The sequence below is a fragment of the Urocitellus parryii genome, chromosome 10 (assembly GCF_045843805.1).
Source record: "Urocitellus parryii isolate mUroPar1 chromosome 10, mUroPar1.hap1, whole genome shotgun sequence".
NCBI lineage: Eukaryota > Metazoa > Chordata > Mammalia > Rodentia > Sciuridae > Urocitellus > Urocitellus parryii.
In genome coordinates, this window is record NC_135540.1 from 91,867,207 (window position 1) to 91,893,268 (window position 26,062).

General features: G+C 34.4%; 1 pseudogene; it reads left to right on the forward strand.

Annotated features, from left to right (window-relative positions):
• The first annotated feature begins 633 nt into the window (after positions 1 to 633).
• On the forward strand, positions 634 to 25,831 carry LOC144257184 (UDP-glucuronosyltransferase 2B18-like; annotated as a pseudogene).
• The last annotated feature ends 231 nt before the right edge of the window (positions 25,832 to 26,062 follow it).

The window sequence follows — 26,062 nt, forward strand, 5'->3', positions numbered from 1 at the left end:
TTTAAAAGTGTTGAAATCAATCACTAAATTCATATATTATATAATAATTACTTGAAGTGTCTCCATAATAAACATATCTAAAGAGAGAAAAGATTTACTAGATATTATCTAGCAATGAGGCATATAGGATGATTAGAGGTCCAAGGAGGGTTTGGATTTAAAACATTTCCACATTGAATTTTAACTGAGGTTTCCAATTCTGAGATTCTATTCTGAGATTGAACAACTGAATTATACTCTTAAAATGGTGGTTTGTATACTATATGAATTATATACAAACAATTATTTTATTTTCATGCAAAAAATTGTAAATGATACCTAAGAAATGTTGTTTCTTTTTTTTTTTTTTTTTTTATTGGTCGTTCATAACATTACATAGTTCTTAATACATCATATTACACGGTTTGATTCAAGTGGATTATGAACTCCCGCTTTTACCCCGTATACAAATTGCTGTATCACATCAGTTACCCTTTTCAACTTGGAATCCAGATATTCTAAATGTTCACTTGTGTATTTACTTTGATGGGTACAAGTTAACTTTTAACCAAATAATGCTTTTTTTTTTTTTCCTTAGATATCCACAAGAATCTAGAGAACTCAATGCAAAAGGAAGCCTTGCATTTCACCAGGATGTCTATGAAAATGACTGCAGTTCTGCTCCTGTTACTGCTGAGTAGTCACTTTGTATCTGAAAGTTGTTGAAATGTGCTGGTGTGGGCAATGGAATACAAACATTTGATCAATATAAAGACAATACTGGAGGAGCTCACACAGATGGGGCATGAGGTGACTGTTTAGAAACCTTCAGGTTCCATTTTTTTGGATGGTGACAAATCATCTGCATTTAAATTTGAGAGCTATCCTTCATCATTGTAAAAAGAAGATATAGATACTTTTTCTTCTCAATCACTAGTGCATTGATTTATGACATTCAAAAACCCATTTTGGAAATCTTATTCAATATTTCATGAAATTTTGAGTTAATTTTCTGATTATGTAGAGAATGTATGTAGAAATGTAGTTAAGAACAAGAAAATCATGGCAAAACTACAATAGTCAAGGTTTGATGTTATTCTTTCAGATTCCATTTGTCCCTGTGGTGAGATGCTGGCTGAAATTCTTCAAAAATCATTTGTGTACACTCGCTGCTTCTCTTCTGGTTACATAGTGGAAAAGTGTATTGGGGGACTTCTCTTTTCTTCTTCCTATGCGCCTGTTATATTTTCAAATCCTAAATATCATTTCATCACTTAATCCAAGTGATGAAATGACATTCAATGAATGGGTATAAAAAATATGGTGTACATGCTTTATTTTGATTTTTGATTTGAATCATTTAATTTGAAAAATGGAATCAGTTTTACAGTGAAATACTAGGTAAGGGACTTGTAGTATAAGGTCCTAACTTTTCTGGACGTTTATAAAGGTGAACTTATAACAATATAAAATCAGAAAATTTCTTTAGTAGTTTCATGTAATAAAATAAAATCATCTATCAAACTCAGTGTGTTACAGAAAAATATACATTGAAATGTCAGAAACTTCTGGCCATCATTTGTATAAAACACACTAGAAACTTATATATCCTCCACATAGAGCCCAGAGGATTTCTCTAGGCAACTGCATACATTTACCATTGTACTACTCATTTTATTTATCTTTGAAAACTAATTTTAAACTTTACTGTCTTGCTGAACCTAGATATAGAGATTGAGGACTTACACTCATATTTCTATTACAATGATCCATGTAGCACTAAGAAAACTGTTTCCCTTTATTTCAATTAGGTTCTTCATTTAGAAACTGTTTGTCAGTTTGCCTAATAAGTTCCTTCTCCATTGTGTGACATTGTTTCCATCCCATACCAGGAGGCTTTTAATTGTGTTTTCTAGCACTTCCAAATTCCTTCACTAAGTGTTTGCAATTCATTCTCTTTAAGGCCTATAGTGTTAAAGCACAAAAATGTAGATTATTAGCCTTGTGTTTTAAACTATCTGTCAAAGAAAAAAAGGGATGAAAAGTAAAACTAAGCAAAAAAAAATCGATTTCATATTGTTACAATTTCCAGCACTTCTTTCAAAATAATTTTTGTGTAATAAATATTTGCAAGCTCCTAACATGAACCCAAAGGAGGTAGTAGGCACAAAGAACAGAATCATATTTAAACTCCCTTCAGTTCACTTGAAGAACAAGGGTCAGAGTTTTCTCTAAATTATACAAACTAGATGAAAGAATGCTGAAATGTTCTTTTATTAGCATGGAATAAATAATGGGTTACGTAACTCCAATGTTTGCTTACATTTGTGTTAGTTACTTTTTCAACTTTAGATAAAAAACTAAATATTTGCATCTATACTGGCTAGCTTATTTTGATACTATTAACCTTGTAAAGAATTAAGAGATTACAGATAATATCTACTCCAAAAGCATCATATATATGTAATAAGTATAGACTATGTATGCATATTTCCCATGCATGCATAGTAGCTTTATCAAACTACACACATCTTTTGGGAAAAAAAAATTGTTCTAATGAGTTATACATGACAATAGAATGCATTTGGCTGTATTGTACACAAATGGAGCACAACTTCTTCCTCTAGCCAAATATGATTCAGATTCACACCAATACTATAATAATACATGTACACAGGGTAATAATATCCGTCTCATTCTATCAACTTTCCCATCCCCATAGCCGCTGCTCTCCCTCATACCTCTCTGCACAATACAAAGTTCCTTCATTTTTCCCTTCCCACCACTGAGGATTAGCATCTGCCTATCAGAGACAACATTTGGCATTTGTTTTTTTGAGTTTGACTTATTTACCTTAGCATCCATCAATTTACTTGCAAATGCCATGATTTTATTCTTCATTAAGACTAATTAATATTCCATGTATATTTGTACATTATTTTCTTTATTCATTTAACTGTTGAAGGGCATCTAGGTTGGTTTTATAGTTTAGTTATTGTGAGTTGAGGGGCTATGAACATTGATGTGACTGCATCATTGTAGTATGCTGATTATATGTCTTTGGGGTATGTCTAAGGAGTGGGATAACTGAGTCAAATGGTGTTTCCATCTCAAAATTTCTGAGGAATCTCCATATTGATTTTCATAAAGGTTGCACCAATTTGTAGTTTCACCAGCAAGAAATGGGTGTACATTTCCCCCCACATTCTCAACAACATTTATTGTAGCTTGTATTCTTGATAATCACCATTTTGGCTGAGGTGAGATGAAATGTTAGAGTAGTCTTGATTTGCATTTCTCTAATTGCTAAAGATGATGAACATTTTTTCATATGTTTGTTGATCAATTATATATCTTTTTCTGTGAAGTGTCTGTTCAGTTCCTTGGCACATTTATTGATTGGGTTATTTGGGTTTTTTTTTAGTTTTTTTTAGTTCAGGTTTTTTGTTCTCTATATATCCTGGAGATTAGTGCTTCATCTCTGGCAGAAAACTACATACACTTTTAAAGATATATTTCTTCATTATTGAAAGTTCTTTCTGACACCAGGCATATTCCTATCTGCACAAGAACTTCCCAATTTTCTATAGATTTAATCTTCTATTTCCTGTTCAGGTTAAGGATTCCACTGCAGACCTGCCAAACCTCTGCCTGAGGTAAAATTGTTTCCATTTAGTTGGTTCTGTCATTGTTTCATTTCCACCAGAAATTATTCTCTCTTCCTCACTCAGAATGCTTAGTCACATTTACAGTATGACAGAAAATGGAGCAAAGAGACCTATATATTGAAATCTTTCACATCGATACCATCACAAATATGTGATTTTTATCTTTGTTTCAGAAGAAGATCTTTCAAGGATAGGGTGAGTTAAATGTAGAAATTCATTATTCAACACATAAAAAAATACCAGTCATTCTCTGAAAGAATATTGACAAGGGACTAGCAAGTACCACAGGAAAGAGCTGAATATGCAGAGAAACAAAGTAACACAGTCTCTGCCCCAAACACCTTCCATTCCGCATTGAAATGTAGACTGTGCACAAGAAAGAGAAATTGTGTGGGACATGTTATGATAAGGAAAGACCAGAAGAGTTTCTTTTCTACTTCAAGTCTATAGGGGGCCTCAAGAATACTCCCTGAGAGATCATGGGTCTCCATAGCATAACTGCTGAACAACAAGAATAGAAAAAATATATGTTGCACATGTAACATGGAGTGCAAATTGTGGATTTTTAATGAATTCTTATTAATTTGTCATACTTGTATTTTTAGGCTGTCCTGAGTTTATAATTATGAACAGATCTATGTTTATAGAATTTTATATCTTAAAACAAAGCAAAAAATTAATGTATCTTAAATTAATATCACACCTTTATAATACAGTTGGAAAGGAAGCATTTTTTACTACATCATTATGTTATCATTTAAGAGGCTTTCTGGCTACATCTTTTTTTTCAAATGGCAAAAATTATTTCTATATTTCAATGAGTAAAATTGTGCAATGTTTTAAGTAGAAAATCATATGAGATGTCTGTGAATCTAGTTATGCTTAATGTTTGCTGATAATTGGCCTGGGAGCTCTCCTTCCCTCCTGTTTGGTGAAAGAAAGGAGTCTCATGGCATCTCTCCCCCTTCCCTAGCTACTTGCCTACCTGAAGGTCATAGGCTGCATCCACAGTACCTCTGCTGTTTTCATTCATGGATGCGTTTATAAACAAAGTTTTAGTTTGAACCATGCATCAAGGCTGTTGAGCTGCATGAAGGTATAGATTAATGCTACAGATATCAACACACCCTTCCACTGTGGCACAGCACTCTCTTAGAGCAGTTCACCTTTTCTCCTGCCCAGGTGCAGCCAAGTAGTCTGCACAATTTTGCTTTTTGCAAAAGGCTTTCAATTGATCCTTCCTGTATTTGTTATTTACTTATTTATTTTTTGGTGTGGGGTATATGCATGAGTTTTTCTAGAAGTAACAGGTAGAAGTGACAGGGAGAAGGCCTGGCATGGATGTAGATTTCCTGGATATTACCAATTGCTCTATTGTGGTATTTTTTTTACTATTATTATATGAGTTCTTTTTTATTATTTTTATTAGCTACATTTTAGTAGAAGCATAAAATCTGATCTCATTCATAATTTAAAATCCAATATGGTCACCCCTCATTCCACAAACAGTGAAACAGTCTGAACTGCCAAATACTTGGGTAAAATATTTGTCCATTTAGATTAAGGGATAATAACAGTATCAATAGAAAAGTTAAGATAACAGATAAAAGAGGACAAGAAAGAGGATGATTAGCAGACTAATCATAATATTTAAGAAAGGCTGTTGTGGTAATGAAGCTTCATAAATAAGATTCATATCCACATCAGTGTTTGTCAGACCTATGTGAATTCTTATAGCTCCAATGTGCTTTTTCACCATACACTATTACATCCTCATAAATTTGTATATATTTGGAAGAATCATATATTTGGAAATATAGCGAAAATCAGAAAAAAGTACACATTTTCTAAATTTTTGAATGTTTTAAATAGCTAGAAGAAAGGGTTTAAAATGTTCCCAGCGAAAAAAATTGATAAATGCTTAAGATGGCAGAGGTGCTAATTACTTTGATTTGATCATTTAGCTTTATATACATGTGTTGAATTATCACATAAATCTCCAAAACATGTACAAGTATTATGGGAAAGTAAAAATTTTATGAAGTATCACACACACACATACACACACACACACACACACAAATTCCTTGCTCTATTTGATTCATCACTTTGGAAATTATACAACAAAAATGTCATGCTATAATCATATTTATAGCATTTATTTATTAAAAAAAATTGGAAATCATTTAGATATACAACATGAAGGATTGATGTAAAATATGTACTTTTTTTCATGTTATACAATTACAATCATTTTTATCCAAGAATACTCAACTTCAGATATTTTGGGAAAATAAGGGATATACATTAAATAAGATTGTTATTTTCTTGGAGGATGAAAAGGCATATATAATATGTGCCTAAATATTTATAAATATGTTCCATATATATGCACTGAGTTGTAAGAATATAAAACAAAACACTACAAAACATGCAAATTTATATGTATTTGTTATCTAAGTATGGAACCCAGTCCTTCATAATTACTAAGCAAATGCTGGAACACTGAACTCTATCTCTAGCCCTTCAAACACACATAAGTTAAGTAAATTGAAATTTTAAACATCAAGTAGTTTATTGGTAAGATAATTTCTGTTTATTATACTATTCCATTTTTATAATAAAATTTTAAAATTTGCTTACAAACGTTGTTGTAAAATAAGAAGGACCAGTCTTCTCAGTGTTTAATCTATTATCTGAGGATGTTACAGTTAATCATATAAGTATGCACAAAATTTTAAAAAATGAATGAATGAATAAATAAATAGAAGATAATAGGCATATTTCCCATAATAGGGATGAAGAAGTATTTAAGAAGAGGATCAGTGAGATTAAATAGCAAATAAAATTGGCTACATTACTAAAAGTCATCTGAACACATGAACTATCTGGATGTATCGAGTGAGTCAAAGGAATAATGTATTCATCATGAAGAAGACATAGTCAAGTTAAAATGATAATTTTAAACAATGCTGAAGACAATATGGGACCTGTAAGAAATATGAAGTTATTTCATGTTGTTGCTTACGATGATTTTTTTTTTCAAACAAAGCCTAACCAGTGGTTAGAAAATGAAATATACTATGTGGTTTTTGAGAATGTTAATATTTTTTCACACATGAAAACAGAAAACAGTGACTTGAAAACAGAAACAATAAGAAAAGTGTGGAAATTGACAAGATTTCAAAAAACTTTTGGATATCTTTTTTATTTATGAATGAGGGACTTTATTGAAAAAGATGCAATTATTATTATATAGAATATATAAGGCAAAGGATCAGAAACCACCTGTTAGGATAATTCCAGGAGAATTTCAGGAAGCATGTTTTTTTTTTTTTTCTTCAGAAATTTCAAAACACTGAAGTGAGTTATTCAATAGTGTGACCAAATCTCTACTGGAGAATGGCCTGGTAGAATTCTCCCACTTCTATAAATTTCCTGCCAAACCCAGTAGGTGACATAAAATCTGTCACAGTTTGGTATACACAGGATATTCTACAGGGACTTAAATTTTGCAGTATGATTTCATGTCATAATATGTACAGAAATATGTTCATCAAACATGTAGCTAAACATATAAACTATTAGGGAATAAACATGAATCTTAACAATAAAGAATGATTTAGAGGTACAATTTGCAATATTCTGATGAAATTAATAAGTGATTTGAGAGCAAAGAAAAAGATATGTAAGGATTTTCTTCAATTTATCCTAATTTTTCTTTATATGTGTAGAGAAATAAAGGAGCAATGAACACACCATACTTCACCACACAATCATCACCACTGCATTGTGGTATATCAAAAGTATTTTGTGAATCAGATTCTTGTACCAGTTTAGTCATAAATGATTTTAAGTAACATCAGAACAGTTTAACTAAGAAGTTTTACATAAAGTTTACACTTCACTTTTAACAAAAAATTGTCTCCCTTGGCCTGGGAAGGAATTTCTAACCCTCAGAGGTGTGGGCTGGCTGGACATAAAAAGCTAGAAAAGTAATATCAAGAAATAAATACAAAAGATGCAGGAAAAATATTTTTCAAAGGTGGGACATTGACAAGTGAAAGAGACTTGATGGGTCTGATCCTAACAAAGGGAAAAGCCCGAAAATGTTTTATTTTTAGTGAAACACACCAAAGCAGTTTATTTCTTCAGAGGCTTCTTCAAGGTAAAACAAGAAGCAAGAAGCTGTTCAAGCTGGCTCAGACATGCCCACGGTTCATTTGCAGAATATTTGGCACATGATCTGCAATGATTATGCGGTGAAATTTGTCATTCACAATGTTGAGTCCTTGGTGATGGCATAGACATCACGTCACAACCACAGAAATAGAAGCATTCAGCTTCTGAAGGTGGGGATACTTTAGAGAGCCAAGAGCCAGATAAGTATCTGGGAAGTCAGGATATTGTTCTCTATGGACCAATTCAGGAGGATGGACAGGGGCGAATATGGTTGTTTTGCTTGGTGAGTTGTAGCCACATAATGAAGGAAACCAGAATTAAAAATTGATCGAGGATGGACACATGAACCAATCCAATTCACAGGTTAGAGTAATACAAAAAGATGTACTATAACTATTATAACAAAATCTACCTACAATCTCTTAATCTTATTAAAAAACTAAGTGAGTAAGGTTATTCTTGACAAAAGTGTCTCAACTGTTTTGGATTTATACAATTGTTTACATCAGTTCAAATGGAATGGGAATTAACTGCATAGTGCTTTGTGAATTTGCCTTCTGAATCTTTTTGCTAGGAGTATCAGATAAGAATTCTAATCTCGGGGTCAGGCCCAGCAACCAGCCAAGTGACAGCAGCTACACACACACGCCTGCGGGGAACGCGGACCGGACCCACTAGGACAGGTCCGGCGGACGGCTGAGGGCTAGGCCCGTCCCCTCCCCCAGTGTCTGCAGGTAGGCGGGGGACTGTGAACACCAGCAGAGCGGGCCCAAAGCCTGCTGAGGGGTGGAACCGGCCCCTCCCCCAGTGCCTGCAAGCGAGGCGCCTGCTGGGTAGGTGGACCTTTGACCGACCAGCAAAGCAGACCTAGGGCCTGCCAGCATGGTAGACGGATCACACTAATTGGAGGAGGATCACAGCCACTACCTGCCCTGCAAGGGTGATTTTTCAACTATACAAGAGCAATATAAATAAATAGAGGGAAAATATCAAAGACACAACAATTTCACCAAGCAGAAAGAAATGCCAGCGGTATGAAACGACAAGGAAAGAAAGGACCACAGGCAATGCAGGTCAACTCAACTTTAGAAGAGGTAATAGCTGCAACAGATGGAATGTCAGATAGAGAGCTCAGGACATATATGCTTCAGATGATCTGGAGTCTCAAGGAAGACATGAGACAGCAAAATCAGACAATGAAAGATCACATTGACAAACAAATCCAGGAAGTAAAAGATCAATTTCACAGGGAGATAGAGGTAATAAAAAACAAACAAATAGAAATACTAGAAATGCAGGAAACAATAAACCAACTTAAAAACTCAATTGAGAATACTACCAGCAGAGTGGATCACTTAGAAGATAGAACATCAGACAATGAAGACAGAGTATTTCAACTTGAAAAGAACATAGATAGCTCAGCAAGTCTACTAAGAAACCATGAGCAGAACATTCAAGAGCTATGGGATAATATCAAAAGACCAAACTTAAGAGTCATTGGGATACAGGAAGGCACAGAGCTCCAAACCATAGGATTAAGCAATCTATTCAGTGAAATAATACAAGAAAACTTCCCAGACTTGAAGAATGAGACAGAATCCCAAATCCTAGAAGCCTACAGGACGCCGAATGTGCAAAATCATAAGAGATCCACACCTAGACACATTATAATGAAGATGTCCAACATACAGAATAAGGAGAGAATTTTAAAAGCTACAAGGGAAAGGAAGCAGATTACATTTAGGGGTAAACCAATCAGGATAACAGCTGATCTCTCAACACAGACTCTAAAAGCTAGAAGATCCTGGAATAACATATTTCAAACGATAAAAGAAAATGTATTCCAACCAAGAATCGGGTATCCCGCGAAATTAAGCTTCAGGATGGAGGATGAAATTAAAACATTCCACGACAAACAAAAGTTAAAAGAATTTGCAGCTAGAAAACCATCTCTTCAAAATATCCTTGGCAAAACACTACAGGAAGAGGAAATGGAAAACAACAATGAAAACCAACAGTGGGAGGTAGGACAGTAAAGGGGGGAAATAATCAAAGAGGAAAACAAATCAGGTTTAATAGCATTAATAAACAAACTATGGCTGGAAGAACAAACCATATCTCAATAATAACCCTAAATGTTAATGGCTTAAACTCACCAATTAAGAGACACAGGTTAGTTGAATGGATCAGAAAACAAGACCCAACAATATGCTGCCTGCAGGAGACGCATTTGATAGGAAAAGATATACATAGACTGAAGGTGAAAGGTTGGGAAAAATCATATCACTCATATGGACTGCGGAAACAAGCAGGAGTGTCCATACTCATATCAAATAAAATAGATTTCAAGCCAAAGTTAATCAAAAGGGATAAAGAGGGACACTAGATACTGCTCAAGGGAACCATACACCAACAAGACATAACAATCATAAATATATATGCCCCAAACAACGGGGCTGCTATGTTCATCAAGCAAACTCTTCTCAAGTTCAAGAATCTAATAGACCACCATACAATAATCATGGGAGACTTTAACACACCTCTCTCACCACTGGACAGATCTTCCAAACAAAAGCTGAATAAGGAAACTATAGAACTCAATAATACAATTAACAACCTAGACTTAATTGACACATATAGAATATACCACCCAACATCAAGCAGCTACACTTTTTTCTCAGCAGCACATGGATCCTTCTCAAAAATAGATCATATATTATGTCACAGGGAAACTCTTAGTCAATATAAAAGTGTAGAGATAATACCATGCATCTTATCTGATCACAATGGAATGAAACTGAAAATCAACAATAAAAGAAGGAAGGAAAAATCATGCATCACTTGGAGAATGGACAATAGGTTACTGAATGATCAATGGGTTTTAGAAGACATCAAGGAGGAAATTAAAAAAATTCTTAGAGTTAAATGAAAACACAGACACAACATATCGGAATCTATGGGACGCATTGAAAGCAGTTCTAAGAGGAAAATTCATTGCTTGGAGTGCATTCCTTAAAAAAAGAAAAAACCCACAAATAAATGATCTCATACTTCATCTCAAAATCCTAGAAAAAGAAGAGCAAAACAATAGCAAAAGAAGTAGAAGGCAAGAAATAATTAAAATCAGAGCTGAAATTAATGAAATCGAAACAAAAGAAACAATTGAAAAAATTGACAAAACTAAAAGTTGGTTCTTTGAAAAAATAAATAAAATTGACAGACCCTTAGCCATGCTAACGAAGAGAAGAAGAGAGAGAACTCAAATTACCAGCATACGGGATGAAAGAGGCAATATCACAACAGACACTTCAGAAATACAGAAGATAATCAGAAATTATTTTGAATCCTTATACTCCAATAAAATAGAAGATAGTGAAGGCATCGATAAATTTCTTAAGTCATATAATCTGCCCAGATTGAGTCAGGAGGATATAGACAACCTAAACAGACCAATATCAATTGAGGAAATAGAAGAAACCATCAAAAGATTACCAACTAAGAAAAGCCCAGGACCGGACGGGTATACAGCAGAGTTTTACAAAACCTTTAAAGAGGAACTAATACCAATACTTTTCAAGCTATTTCAGGAAATAGAAAAAGAGGGAGAACTACCAAATTCATTCTACGAGGCTAACATCACCCTGATTCTGAAACCAGACAAAGACACTTCAAAGAAAGAAAACTACAGACCAATATCTCTAATGAACCTAGATGCAAAAATCCTCAATAAAATTCTGGCGAATCGGATACAAAAACATATCAAAAAAAATGTGCACCATGATCAAGTAGGATTCATCCCTGGTATGCAAGGTTGGTTCAATATACGGAAATCAATAAATGTTATTTACCACATCAATAGACTTAAAAATAAGAACCATATGATCATATCGATAGATGCAGAAAAAGCTTTCGACAAAGTACAGCATCCCTTTATGTTCAAAACTCTAGAAAAATTAGGGATAACTGGATCATACCTCAACATTGTAAAAGCAATCTATGATAAGCCACAGGCCAGCATCATTTTGAATGGAGAAAAATTGAAGGCATTCCCTCTAAGATCTGGAACAAGACAGGGATGCCCTCTTTCACCACTTCTGTTCAACATAGTTCTCGAAACACTGGCCAGAGCAATTAGACAGACGAAAGAAATTAAAGGCATAAAAATAGGAAAAGAAGAACTTAAATTATCACTATTTGCAGATGACATGATTATATACCTAGCAGACCCAAAAGGGTCTACAAAGAAACTATTAGAGATAATAAATGAATTCAGCAAAGTGGCAGGTTATAAAATCAACACGCATAAATCAAAGGCATTCCTGTATATCAGCGACAAATCCTCTGAAATGGAAACGAGGACAACCACGCTGTTCACAATATCCTCAAAAAGAATAAAATACTTGGGAATCAACCTAACAAAAGAGGTGAAAGACTTATACAATGAAAACTACAGAACCCTAAAAAGAGAAATTGAAGAAGACCTTAGAAGATGGAAAAACATACCCTGTTCATGGATAGGCAGAACTAACATCATCAAAATGGCGATATTACCAAAAGTTCTCTATAGGTTTAATGCAATGCCAATCAAAATCCCAACGGCATTTCTTGTAGAAATGGAGAAAGCAATCATGAAATTCATATGGAAGAATAAAAGACCCAGAATAGCAAAAACAATACTAAGCAGGAAGTGTGAATCAGGTGGTATAGCGATTCCAGATCTCAAACTATACTACAGAGCAATAGTAACAAAAACAGCATGGTACTGGTACCAAAACAGGTGGGTGGACCAATGGTACAGAATAGAGGACACAGAAACCAACCCACAAAACTACAACTTTCTTATATTTGATAAAGGGGCTAAAAGCATGCAATGGAGGAAGGATAGCATCTTCAACAAATGGTGCTGGGAAAACTGGAAATCCATATGCAACAAAATGAAACTGAATCCCTTTCTCTCGCCAAGCACAAAAGTTAACTCAAAATGGATCAAGGAGCTTGATATCAAATCAGAGACACGGCATCTGATAGAAGAAAAAGTTGGCTACGACCTACATGCTGTGGGGTCGGGCTCCAAATTCCTCAATAGGACACCCATAGCACAAGAGTTAACATTTAGAATCAACAAATGGGACTTACTTAAACTAAAAAGTTTTTTCTCAGCAAAAGAAACAATAAGAGAGGTAAATAGGGAGTCTACATCATGGGAACAAATCTTTACTCCTCACACTTCAGATAGAGCCCTAATATCCAGAATATATAAAGAACTCAGAAAATTAGACAATAAGATAACAAATAACCCAATCAACAAATGGGCCAAGGACTTGAATAGACACTTCTCAGAGGAGGACATACAATCAATCAATAAATACATGAAAAAATGCTCACCATCTCTAGCAGTCAGAGAAATGCAAATCAAAACCACCCTAAGATACCATCTCACTCCAGTAAGATTGGCAGCCATTATGAATTTGAACAACAATAAGTGCTGGCGAGGTTGTGGGGAAAAGGGTACACTTGTACATTGTTGGTGGGACAGCAAATTGGTGCAGCCAATTTGGAAAGCGGTATGGAGATTTCTTGGAAAGCTGGGAATGGAACCACCATTTGACCCAGCCATTTCCCTTCTCGGTCTATTCCCTAAATACCTAAAAAGAGCATGCTACAGGGACACTGCTACATCGATGTTCATAGCAGCACAATTCACAATTGCAAGACTGTGGAATCAACCTAGATGCCCTTCAATAGACGAATGGATAAAAAAAATGTGGCATTTATACACAATGGAGTATTACTCTGCAGTAAAAAATGACAAAATCATAGAATTTGGTGGGAAATGGATGGCATTAGAGCAGATTATGCTAAGCGAAGCTAGCCAAGCCCTAAAAAACAAATGCCAAATGTCTCCTTTGATATAAGGAGAGTAACTAAGAACAGACTAGGGAAGAAGAGCACGAGAAGAAGACCAACATTAAACAAGGATGAGAGGTGGGAGGGAAAGGGAGAGAGAAGGGAAATTGCATGGAAATGGAAGGAGACCCTCAGGGTTAAAGAAAATTACACACAAGAGGAAGTGAGGGGAAAGGGAAAAACAGTACAAGGGGGAGGAATGAATTACAGTAGTGGGGGTAGAGAGAGAAGAGGGGAGGGGAGGGGAGGGGGGATAGTAGAGGATAGGAAAGGCAGCAGAATACAACAGACATGAGTTTATCAATATGTAAAGCAATGAAGTGTAACTGATGTGATTCTGCAAGCTGTATACGGGGTAAAATGGGAGTTCATAACCCGGTTGAATCAAAATGTGAAATATGATATACCAAGAACTATGTAATGTTTTGAACAACCAACATTAAAAAAAAAAGAATTCTAATCTCCACTTAATGCTGGAAAGTCAAATCAGGCATCAGACTTTACCTTTAATACTCTTAGATTTTGATAAATTCCTCTTTACCTGTAGTCCCTAGGATAATTTAAGGTTCCTGGACCTGATAAGAAATACCTTGTTTTTCAATGCAGATAGGAGGGAATCCTAGAATTCATGACTATTTTGTCACCAAAGTATATCTTGTGTTTATCAACAAAACCAAATACATATGTTAGTGCCCCATGTCAAAATTACAAAAATGCATGGTTCCATTCTCTAATTAGTGTTTCAGTGGTTAATTTTAGTTTGAAATGGGCTAGTATGTAATTAATACATACCACATTACAGTATATATCAAGTTATCAAGACAAATATTTTCAAACACTCCTTTGGGAAGATACAATGACACCAGCAAAATCAGGTATCATCTCAAGGTATTTCCTTGTTAACCCTATGTGACTGTTTAATACATACAGAAAAAAATATATAGGCTAAAAAAATACTTAATGCTGGTTGTTCAGAAACACAGTTTTTTTCATTAAACCAATGTCAATGCAATCTTTTTAACAAAAGATTTATTCAAGTCATGTGCGCATGAAGCCTGTTTGGGTTTCTTTACTTCTCTATATTCTAAATGTTTGGTTAGATCTACTTTCTACACATGTTGATTTAACTCTAAGTCAATATGAATAGAAATCTCTACAGGGATTTTATAAATTTAATAATGAATACCATCTTGTACTTAGAAAATATCATATAAACATATCACATACTCACATAAATAAAAAAACTGAATAACATAACTTTACAGACCCTATGAACTGCATTCTAAAATTTTGGCCATAAATCAGGTAACACTCTAATACAAAACTCAATGATTCAACTGTTTTTGATAAAAATACAACAGTTTGAAATTACCTGCACAATACAAAGTTTTTGTTTTGATTTGTTTTTTTTTTTTAAAGAGAGAGTGAGAGAGGAGAGAGAGAGAGAGAGAGAGAGAGAGAGAGAGAGAGAGAGAATTTTTAATATTTATTTATAGTTCTCGGTGGACACAACATCTTTGTTGGTATGTGGTACTGAGGATCGAACCCGGGCCACATGCATGCCAGGCGAGTGCGCTACCGCTTGAGCCACATCCCCAGCCCCAAAGTTTTTTTTAACTAATGCTTATGAAGAAGGATTTTAACATTTTCTTTTCTCCTCACATAGAGAGTCTCTCTTATGGAGGCTGAATAGGCTGAGGAGACAGATATCTTGTGGTGCTCAGAATGTCTTCTAAGCATATCTGAGAGTACAATATAGTAATTTTAATCCTTTTTTCTATTTTAAAGTTTTTATCATTAGTTAAATAAAAATAAAATTATTAAAATGTATTTTGACACATCTTACATAAAGGAATGTGGCTTCTTATTATCACCTATCACATAATCACACATGTACACAGGGTAATAATATTTGATTCATTCTATTATTCTTCCTACCCACATACAGCCTCCTTTCCCATCAATTCTCTATTCCTAATCCAAAGAAACTCTACTTTTCTCTACAATCCACCCTGTATTGTGAATTAGCATCCACATATCAGAGAAAACATCCACTTTGGTTTTTCAGAATGGTTTATTTCACTTATCATGATATTCTCTAGCTCCATACGTATATGTGCAAATTCCATAATTTAATTTTTCTTTAGTGTTGAGTAACATTCCAGTGTGTATATATACTATATTTTCTTTGTCTATTCATCTATTGAAGGGCATCTAGTTTAGTTCTATAGTTTGGCTACTGTGAATTGAGCTGCACTGATATGGCTTTATCACAGTAGTATGCTGATTTTAGGTTCTTTGGGTATATGTCAAGGAAAAGCATAGCTGGGTTAATGGCAATTGCATTCTAATTATTATAAGGATTCTCCATATTGCTTTCCATAATGGTTGCACCAATTTGTAGTCCCACCAGCAATGTACCTGTTACCCCACGTCTTTGCCAATATTTATTGTTGTTATTCTTGATAGTTTTCATTTTTATTAAACCAAGATTAAATTATTTTATTTCCAATAATATTTATTTTCTGTTAAATCTCCAGTAGTTGACTTAGGGGATCCTGAGTTGCTTGAGAGCTCTCAGTTGGGTCAGAAGAACAAGTGACTAGAGGAATAGTGGGGCTGAAGCAGGAACTGAAAAGTGTGGCTTAGGGCACAGAGTAAGAGAACTACTAGGATCTTGAAAGGAAGCACATCAAAGGGAGTGAAGACACTAGGGGAACTATGAAGGTGTTAAAAACAATAAGAGGAGGGAGGGAGTGGTGATGAAAAGAAAGAGAAAGGTCTTATGGAAGCCAATTTGGATGATTATAAGTTTTGAAGAGGAACTTGCACACACATAACCACAGCAGCACTATTGCCAAAAGTGAAGTCTTGAAGGCAAAGTAAGTGTCTAAGAAGGATATACAGATAGGCTATTTGTAATATATGTATATCTTATATAACTTACATTCCTGGGACATTACTTACCCTATAATACATAGGAAATAGTGGAACTGTGCCACAACCCAGATGAAACTTACTTATACTACACTGTAAAATAAATCCAGTAAAGGGGGGCTGAGGCTATAGCTCAGCAGTAGAGTGAAGCCCTGGAGTTTGATCATCAGCACCACATACAAATGAATAAGGAGAATAAAGATATTTTTTTTTAGAATCCAATAAAGGGGCTAGGGTTGTGGCTCAGTGGTGGAGCTCTTTCCTTGCACATGTGATTCACTGGGTTCAATCCTCAGCACCATATGTAAATAAATAAAGGTATTTTGTTCATCTACAACTGAAAACAACAACAACAATATATTTATGAAACAACAAAAAAACCTTCCATATATATTAAGTATCTAGACTACACAAATTCAGAGAAACAGAAAGTAGAAGTATTGGTAGTAAAAGATCAGAGTGAGAAAAAATAATTGTGTACAATTTATATAATTTCTTGGTTTTGCAAAGTAATAGTGTTCTACAAATGTTGGCATTAGGATATGTTTATGTGTAGCATTATTGAACTATGTACCTCAAAAAAGGTTAAAATTATACATTTATGTTATGTATATATGAACTTAATTTTTTTAAAAGCCACTAATATAGTATCTCCTGACAATATTTTTTCTCTCCTTATTTGAAAAAATCTTTGCTTTGTTGTTAGATTTGGGATAGAGCAAATTCTTTCCTTCACAGGAAATGGAAGACTTTGTCCAGAGCTCAGGAGAGAATGGTGTTGTGATTTTTTTTTCAATTGGGTCAATGATTGGAAACTTGATGAAAGAAAGGGCCAAAATGATTGCATTAACTCTTGCCCAGATTCCTAAAAAGATTAGATAATGGTATAGAACAGTGGAAAGAGTCTGTTTAACTCTGTAAAGGGTCTTATAAATGATTTTCCTTGCAAAAGATGCACACTTCTGGTATGTATAATTTGTCTCAGTATTCATTGTTAAAACCAAATATATATAGCAACTGTTAAAATAGTGCAGAGATTATTTCTGATTTTAAAAAGTCAGCATTAACATTATGCTAAAGCACAAATATATTCATAGGTTCAGTGTGAATATAATATTATATTAGTATGACAGATATCCCAAAATACCAAATTCTGCCCTGCCTTGTCCTCTTTTTCCATGCAGGACCCCTGAGAACAATGTATATACCAAAGAAGTTAAGTTTGAATGAGCACCAACACAATGACAATAAGTAGGTCTTAAAAAGTCAAAATGCATCACAGATTGTCATCTTCCTACATAATCTTGGCCTCCATTCTTCTCCTAAATGATAAAAAGGGCCTATTCCTGGAGCTGTCCTTCGTTCTATTCAGAGAAGGAAAACCAAGATAACTACCAAACCAACCAGACTTAGAGAAAAAGAAAAATCAACCTGCCCTAGTGACTTTCTATGCTCCTTTCTCAAGATTGAAAATGTCTCAGACAGGAGACAGAAGGAAACAGGAAGCTGCCCTTACCATGGACTCTCTGCCTTAGAGAAACATGATCACACAAGAGCAAACACTACCACAAAAATTTATTCTCGGGAAATATGTTTGCATAAATTTTCTCACACACCACTCAAAAGGAAAAAAAGTGGAGCTACACACACCAGCCTCTGTGGGGCCCAGGCCCACAGCGGGCTAGGTCCACCCCTTTTAATATAGGGCAGCCTTTGGTGCATGGCTGACCCCTCTGACCAGCAGACTACCACAGGAGCCAGATGCAGCCCAGACCACACACATCAGCCCAGGAGGATCCAGGATCTCAGTAGGCACAGTTCACCACTCCCCCAGGGGGCAGACACTGCCAGAATCTAGGCTTTGGGGCAAGAATGCCCCTTCCAACCAGCAGACTAGTGGGAGGTCAAGCACAAAAGCTCAGATCCACCCACAGCTGCCTTTGCAGGTCCCAGGCTTACAGCAAGCCTGGTCCAGCCCCTTCCCAGCAGGGCAGACCTTGCCAGAGCCTAGGCTGTGGTTCAGGACTGCCCCTTCTGACCAGCAGACTACCATGAGAGGTCAACCTCAGTGGCCCACATCTACACACTTCAACTTATACAGTTCCCAGATCCAGGATGCAGTAGCAACCATTGAGGGACACCAGCAGGGTCTGGAAGCCCAACATCAAGGTGAGATAAAGACAATCTGCATGGGTACTACAAGAATTATTTCTCAATTAAATTTTGGCAAATTGAATACAAAAATATATCTCAATTAAATTCTGGCAAATGGAATACAAAAATAATCAAGTAGGTTTCATCCCTGGGATGCAAGGTTGGTTCACCATATGGAAATCAAAAATGTAATTCATTACATCAATAGACTGATGATAATCATATGATCATCACAATAGATGCAGAAAAAGCATTTCACAAAATACAACACTCCTTTATGTTCAAAACACTAGAAAAATTAGGGATAACAGGAACATGTCTCAACCTCATAAAGGCTTTCTATGCTAAGTCTCAGCCAACATAATTCTAAATGGAGAAAAATTAAAGGCATTCCCTCTAAAAACTGGAACAAGACAGGAGTGCCCTCTTTCACCACTTCTATTTAATGTAGTTCTTGAAACATTGGTGAGAGAAATTAGACAAATGAAACAAATTGAATTGATACATATAGGAAAAGAAGAATGCAAATTGGCACTATTTGCTGATGATATGATTCTACACCTGGAAGACCCTAAGAGTTCCACAAGAAAACTTCTAGAAATAGAAAATGAATTTGGAAAAGTGGCAGGATATAAAATCAATACCAATAAATCAAAGGCACTTTTGTATATCAGTGACAAATCCTCAGAAAGGGAAATGAGAAAAACTATCCCATTCTCAATAGCCTCAAAGAAATGAAATACTTGGGAATCAACTTAATGAAAGAGGTGAAAGATCTATATAATGAAAATAACAGAACTCTAAAGAAAAAAATCAAAAAAGACCTTAGAAGTTGGAAAGATCTACCTTGCTATTGGATAGGCAGAATAAATATTATCAAAATGACCATACTTCAAAAGCACCATATACAGATAAATTGCAATTGCAATTAAAATTCAAAAGATGTTCCTCATAGAAATAAAAACAGCAATCTGAAATTCATCTGGAAAAATAAGAGACCCAGAATAGCTAAAGCAGTCCTTAGCAGAAAGAGTGAAGCTAGTGGCATCGCTGTAGCAGAGCTTAACCTCTACTACAGAGCAATAGTAACAAAAACAGCATGCTATTGGCACCAAAAGAGACTGGTAGACCAATGGTATAGAATAGAGGACACAGAGACTAACCCACAAAACTACAATTATCTTATATTAGACAAAGTTGCCAAGAACATGCATTAGAGAAAAGATAGCCTCTTCTACAAATGGTGCTGGGAAAACTGAAAATTCATATGCAACAAAATGAAATTAAACCCATATCTCTCACCATGCACAAAACTCAAGTCAAAATGGATCAAGGACTTAGGAATACAACCAGAGACCCTGTGTCTAATAGAAGAAAAAGGAGGCCCCAATCTCCATCATGTGGGATTAGGCACCAACTTCCTTAATAAGATTCCCTGGGCACAAGAATTAAAATCAAGAATCAATAAATGGGATGGACTCAAACTAAAACGTTTCTTCTCAGAAAAGAAACAATCTGTGAGGTGAATACAGAGCCTACATCTCGGTGGCAAATCTTTACCCCTCACACATCAGATAGAGCACTAGTCATTAGGGCATATAAAGAACTCAAAAAGCTAGACACCAAAAGCAAACAAACAAACAAAAAAACCCAAACAACCCAAATAACCCAATCAATAAATGGGCCAAGGGCCTGAAGACACACTTATCAGAAGATGATATACTATCAATAGACATACATAGACAAAAATGTTCAACATCACTAGCAATTAGAGAAATGCAAATCAAAACCACTCTAAGATTTCATCTCACTCCAGTCAGAATAGCAGCTATTATGAAGACAAACAACAATAAGTGTTGGCAAGGATGTGGGGAAAAAGGTACACTCATACACTGCTGGTGGGACTGCAAATTGGTGCAGCCAATATGGAAAGCAGTATGGAGATTTCTTGGAAAATTGGAATGGAACCACCATTTGATTCAGCTATCCCTCTCCTCTGTCTATATGCAAAGGACTTACAAACATCATACTACAGGGACACAGCCACATCAATGTTTATAGCAACAGAATTCACAATAGCTAAATAGTGGAACCAAGCTAGATGCCCTTCAATAGATAAATGGATAAAAAATGTGGGACATATGCACAATGGAGTATTACTCAGCAATAAAACAGAATAAAATCATGGCATTTGCAGGTAAATGGATGGAGTTAGAGAAGATAAGGCTAAGTGAAGTAAGCCAATCCCCCAAATCCAAATGCCAAATGTTTTCTTTTAGATAAGAAATCTGATTCATAGTAGAATAGGGAGAGGGAACATGGGAGGAATAGATGAACTCTAGATAGGGCAGAGGGGTGGGAGGGAAAGGAAATAACTAATGATGGTTCAATGTGATGATCATTATTATCCAAAGTACATGTATGAAGAAACCAGTTGGTGTCAGTATACTATGTATACCACAAGAGATATGAAAAATTGAACTTTATATATGTAATAAGAATTGTAATGCATTCCACTGTTATATATAAATATAAATACAAATTTGAAAAATTAAGTTTTAAAAATAATAATAAAAATAAGAAAAAAAAACAAAAGAAAAAATTAAATTTAAAATTAAATTAATTAAAATTAAATTTAAAAGTTGATAAGCACTATAAATATAGATTAATAAATGGGGGAGCCATTAGAAATTTTCAATGATTTTTGTCCTACAATAGAATTATTATAACTATCAATATTTAAATACATGTATATCACATTGATAAAACCATTACCTTGTCAAATATTTATGAACCCTGGAGGTCGTATATCAGCAAACATTGTTAAATATAAAAATATGTACATAAAAATGTCCTTTATTTAAATCACCATTTAAGTTGTTCAGATTATCATATCTTTTTTCTATTTTTCATTTCATTATCTGATGTATCAGAAACATTAGGCTATGAAATTTCATACTCTCTTCCATATTTTAACCTGCTATATTTTGAAATTGTCTCAGTGAATAAGAGGTCTGCTCTACCTTAACAGATTTTATGGAGATTTGATGGTAAGAATCCAGATACATTAAGACTCAACATTGGACTGTATAAGTGGACTCCCAAAGGTGACCTCCTTGGTAAGATTTGGGAAATGAATCATGAAAATGTATTTTAAAAAACTTAATCATAAAGATAATAGTAGAGTCATTCATAATTGTATTAGAAATATTAATGAAAAAGTCATTAATTACCTAAGTTCTTTATATTTACTCTCTTTTCAGGGAAAATGGAGATTGACCAACTCTTCATATTTTATTTTACATGGCATAATAAATTATCTATATTTCAGTTGTAATTAAATCTCTCAGTGATTTTTTTTATCAATTTCTGCATTGTATCTTTTTCTTCTATTTCTGCAATTTTACACCTATACTGTGACATACAACAGAGCTATTTGAAATGCCATAAAAATGATTCCTCTCCTTTCTCACAATGTTCTCTGCATTTTCCATTATAAAAAAAAAATCTTTGATTATAATTGTGGACTGTACTTCAATTCATGATGAAGTGTTGTCAGTCCTACTTCTGATTCCAGCACCACAACTACCCTAAGGTTTGCTGCCATGGACAATGCATAGCTGACTCAAAGGTGTCACAATTTCTTTAATTGTACACATTCTCATACTTCCACGTTTAAACTACACATGATATTGCTACTACCCAGAGTGTTCTCTTTCTTTTTATTTACATGGCAACCTTGCTTCCACTTTCAAGTCTCAATTCACATACTTCCATGTAGCCTTCATAATTTCAGTGCACTTCCATTGTTATAATAATCTGCTATCTAGAAAATAATTAATCTCCAATGGCTCATGTTGTGCATTTCTTATCTTATTTATGAATCAAAATTGGTACAGTCTCTTAACTTCTTCTAATCACAGGTCATACAAAAACCAGGGCATTTATAACTCCTGGTGGAACCAATGGCATCTCTGAGGCCATCTATCATGGGATCCCTATGGTTGGTATTCCATTGTTTGTGGATCAACCTGATAATATTTCTCACTTGAAGATTAGGGAGCAGTTATTGGATTGTATTTTAACACAATGTCAAGTACTGATTTGCTCAAAACCTTTAATATAATCATCAAGGTCCCTTTGTGAGTATAAAAATTTTTTTCACTTAGATATATGTATAGACAGATTCCCTTGACAATGAAAATAGATTTTCTCCTATTTTTAGTCTAATTTTCAACCATGAATTTATTTATACAAGAAGTTAAGTTTGAATGAGCACCAACACAATGACAATAAGTAGGTCTTAAAAAGTCAAAATGCATCACAGATTGCCATCTTCCTACATAATCTTGGCCATAATAAATGGGATGGACTCAAACTAAAAGGTTTCTTCTCAGCAAAATAAACAATCTGTGAGGTGAATAGAGAGCCTACATCTTGGTGGCAAATCTTTACCCCTCACACATCAGATAGAGCACTAGTCATTAGGGTATATAAAGAACTCAAAAAGCTAGACACCCAAACAAACAAACAAACAAACAAACAAAAAACCCTAATAACCCAATCAATAAGTGAGCCAAGGACCTGAAAACACACTTCTTAGAAGATGACGTACTATCAATAGACATACATAGGAAAAAATGTTCAGCATCACTAGCAATTAGAGAAATGCAAACCAAAACCACTCTAAGATTTCATCTCATGCCAGTCAGAATAGCAGCTATCATAAAGACAAACAACAATAAGTGTTGGCAAGGATGTGGGGAAAAAGATACACTCATACAATGCTGGTGGGACTGCAAATTGGTGCAGCCAATATGAAAACAGTATGGAGATTTCTTGGAAAATTGGGAATGGAACCACCATTTGATTCAGCTATCCCTCTCCTCTGTCTATACCCAAAGGACTTAAAAACAGCATACTACAGGGACACAGCCACATCAATGTTTATAGCGACAGACTTCACAATAGCAAAATTGTGGAACCAAGCTAGATGCCCTTCAATAGATAAATGGTTACAAAAAATGTGGAATATATGCACAATGGAGTATTACTCAGCAATAAAAGAGAATAAAATCATGGCATTTGCAGATAAATGGATAGAGTTAGAGAAGATAAGGCTAAGTGAAGTTAGCCAATTCCCAAAATCCAAATGCCAAATGTTTTCTTTTAGATAAGAAATCTGATTCATAGTAGAAGAGGGAGAGGGAACATGGGAGGAATAGATGAACTCTAGATAGGGCAAAGGGGTGGGAGGGAAAGGAAGTAACTAATGATGGTTCAATGTGATGATCATTATTATCCAAAGTACATGTATGAAGAAACCAGTTGGTGTCAGTATACTATGTATACAACAAGAGATATGAAAAATTGAACTTTATATATGTAATAAGAATTGTAATGCATTCCACTGTTATATATAAATATAAATTAAAAAATAAGTTTTAAAAATAATAATAAAAATAAGAAAAAAAATTGTAACATTAAATTTAAAAGTTGATAAGCACTATAAATATAGATTAATAAATGGGGGAGCCCATTAGAAATTTTTAATGATTTTTGTTTTTCAATAGAATTATTATAACTATCAATATTTAAATACATGTATATCACATTGATAAAACCATTACCTTGTCAAATATTTATGAACCCTGGAGGTCGTATATCAGCAAACATTGTTAAATATAAAAATATGTACATAAAAAATGACCTTTATTTAAATCACCATTTAAGTCGTTCACATAATCATATCTTTTTTCTATTGTTCATTTCATTATCTGTTGTATCAGAAACATTAGGCTATGAAATTTTATAATCTCTTCCATGTTTTAACCTGCTATATTTTGAAATTGTCTCAATGAATAAGAGGTCTGCTCTACCATAACAGATTTTATGGAGATTTGATGGTAAGAAACCAGATATATTAAGACTCAACATTGGACTGTATAAGTGGATTCCCGAAGGTGACCTCGTTGGTAAGATTTGGGAAATGAATCATGAAAATATATTTAAAAAAAACTTAATCATAAAGATAATAGTTGAGTCATTCATAATTGTATTAGAAATATTAATGAAAAAGTCATTAATTACCTAAGTTCTTTATATTTACTCTCTTTTCAGGGAAAATGGAGATTGACCAACTATTCACATTTTATTTTACATGGCATAATAAATTATCTATATTTCAGTTGTAATTAAATCTCTCAGTGAATTTTTTTATCAATTTCTGCATTGTATCTTTTTCTTCTATTTCTGCAATTTTACACCTATACTTTGACATACAACAGAGCTATTTGAAATGCCATAAAATAAGGTCCCTCTCCTTTCTCACAATGTTCTCTGCATTTTCCATTATTAAAAAAAATCTTTGATTATAATTGTGAACTGTACTTCAATTCATGATGAAGTGTCGTCAGTCCTACTTCTGATTCCAGCACCACAACTACCCTACTGTCTGCTGCCTTGGACAATGCATAGCTGACTCAAAGGTGTCACAATTTCTTTAATTATACACATTCTCATTCTTCCACTTTTAAACTACACATGATATTGCTACTACCCAGAGTATTCTCTTTCTTTTTATTTACATGGCAACCTTGCTTCCACTTTCAAGTCTCAATTCACATACTTCCATGTAGCCTTCATAATTTCAGTGCACTTTCATTGTTATAATAATCTGCTATCTAGAAAATAATTCATCTCCAATGGCTCATGTTGTGCATTTCTTATCTTATTTATGACTCAAAATTGGTAGAGTGTCTTAATTTCTTCTAATCATAGGTCATCCAAAAACCAGGGCTTTTTAAACTCCTGGTGGAACCAATGGCATCTATGAGGCCATCTATCATGGGATCCCTATGGTTGGTATTCCACTGTTTGTGGATCAACCTGATAATATTTCTCACATGAAGATCAAGAGAGCAGCTATTAGATTGGATTTTAACACAATGACAAGTAGTGATTTGCTCAAAGCATTGAAAATAGTCATCAAAGTCCCTTTCTGAGTATAACAATTTTTTTCACTTAGATATATGTATAGACAGATTCCCTTGACAGTAAAAATAGATTTTCTCCTATTTTTTATTCTAATTTTCAAACATGAATTGATTTATACAACGTGATGTGTGCTTTTACTAAATCAGGACTTTTAAAAGTGAAAATCAAACTGATGCAGTGACTATATGACTTCTTATTATTCAATCAATGTGATGCTAAAAATATATATTCTGTGTAGA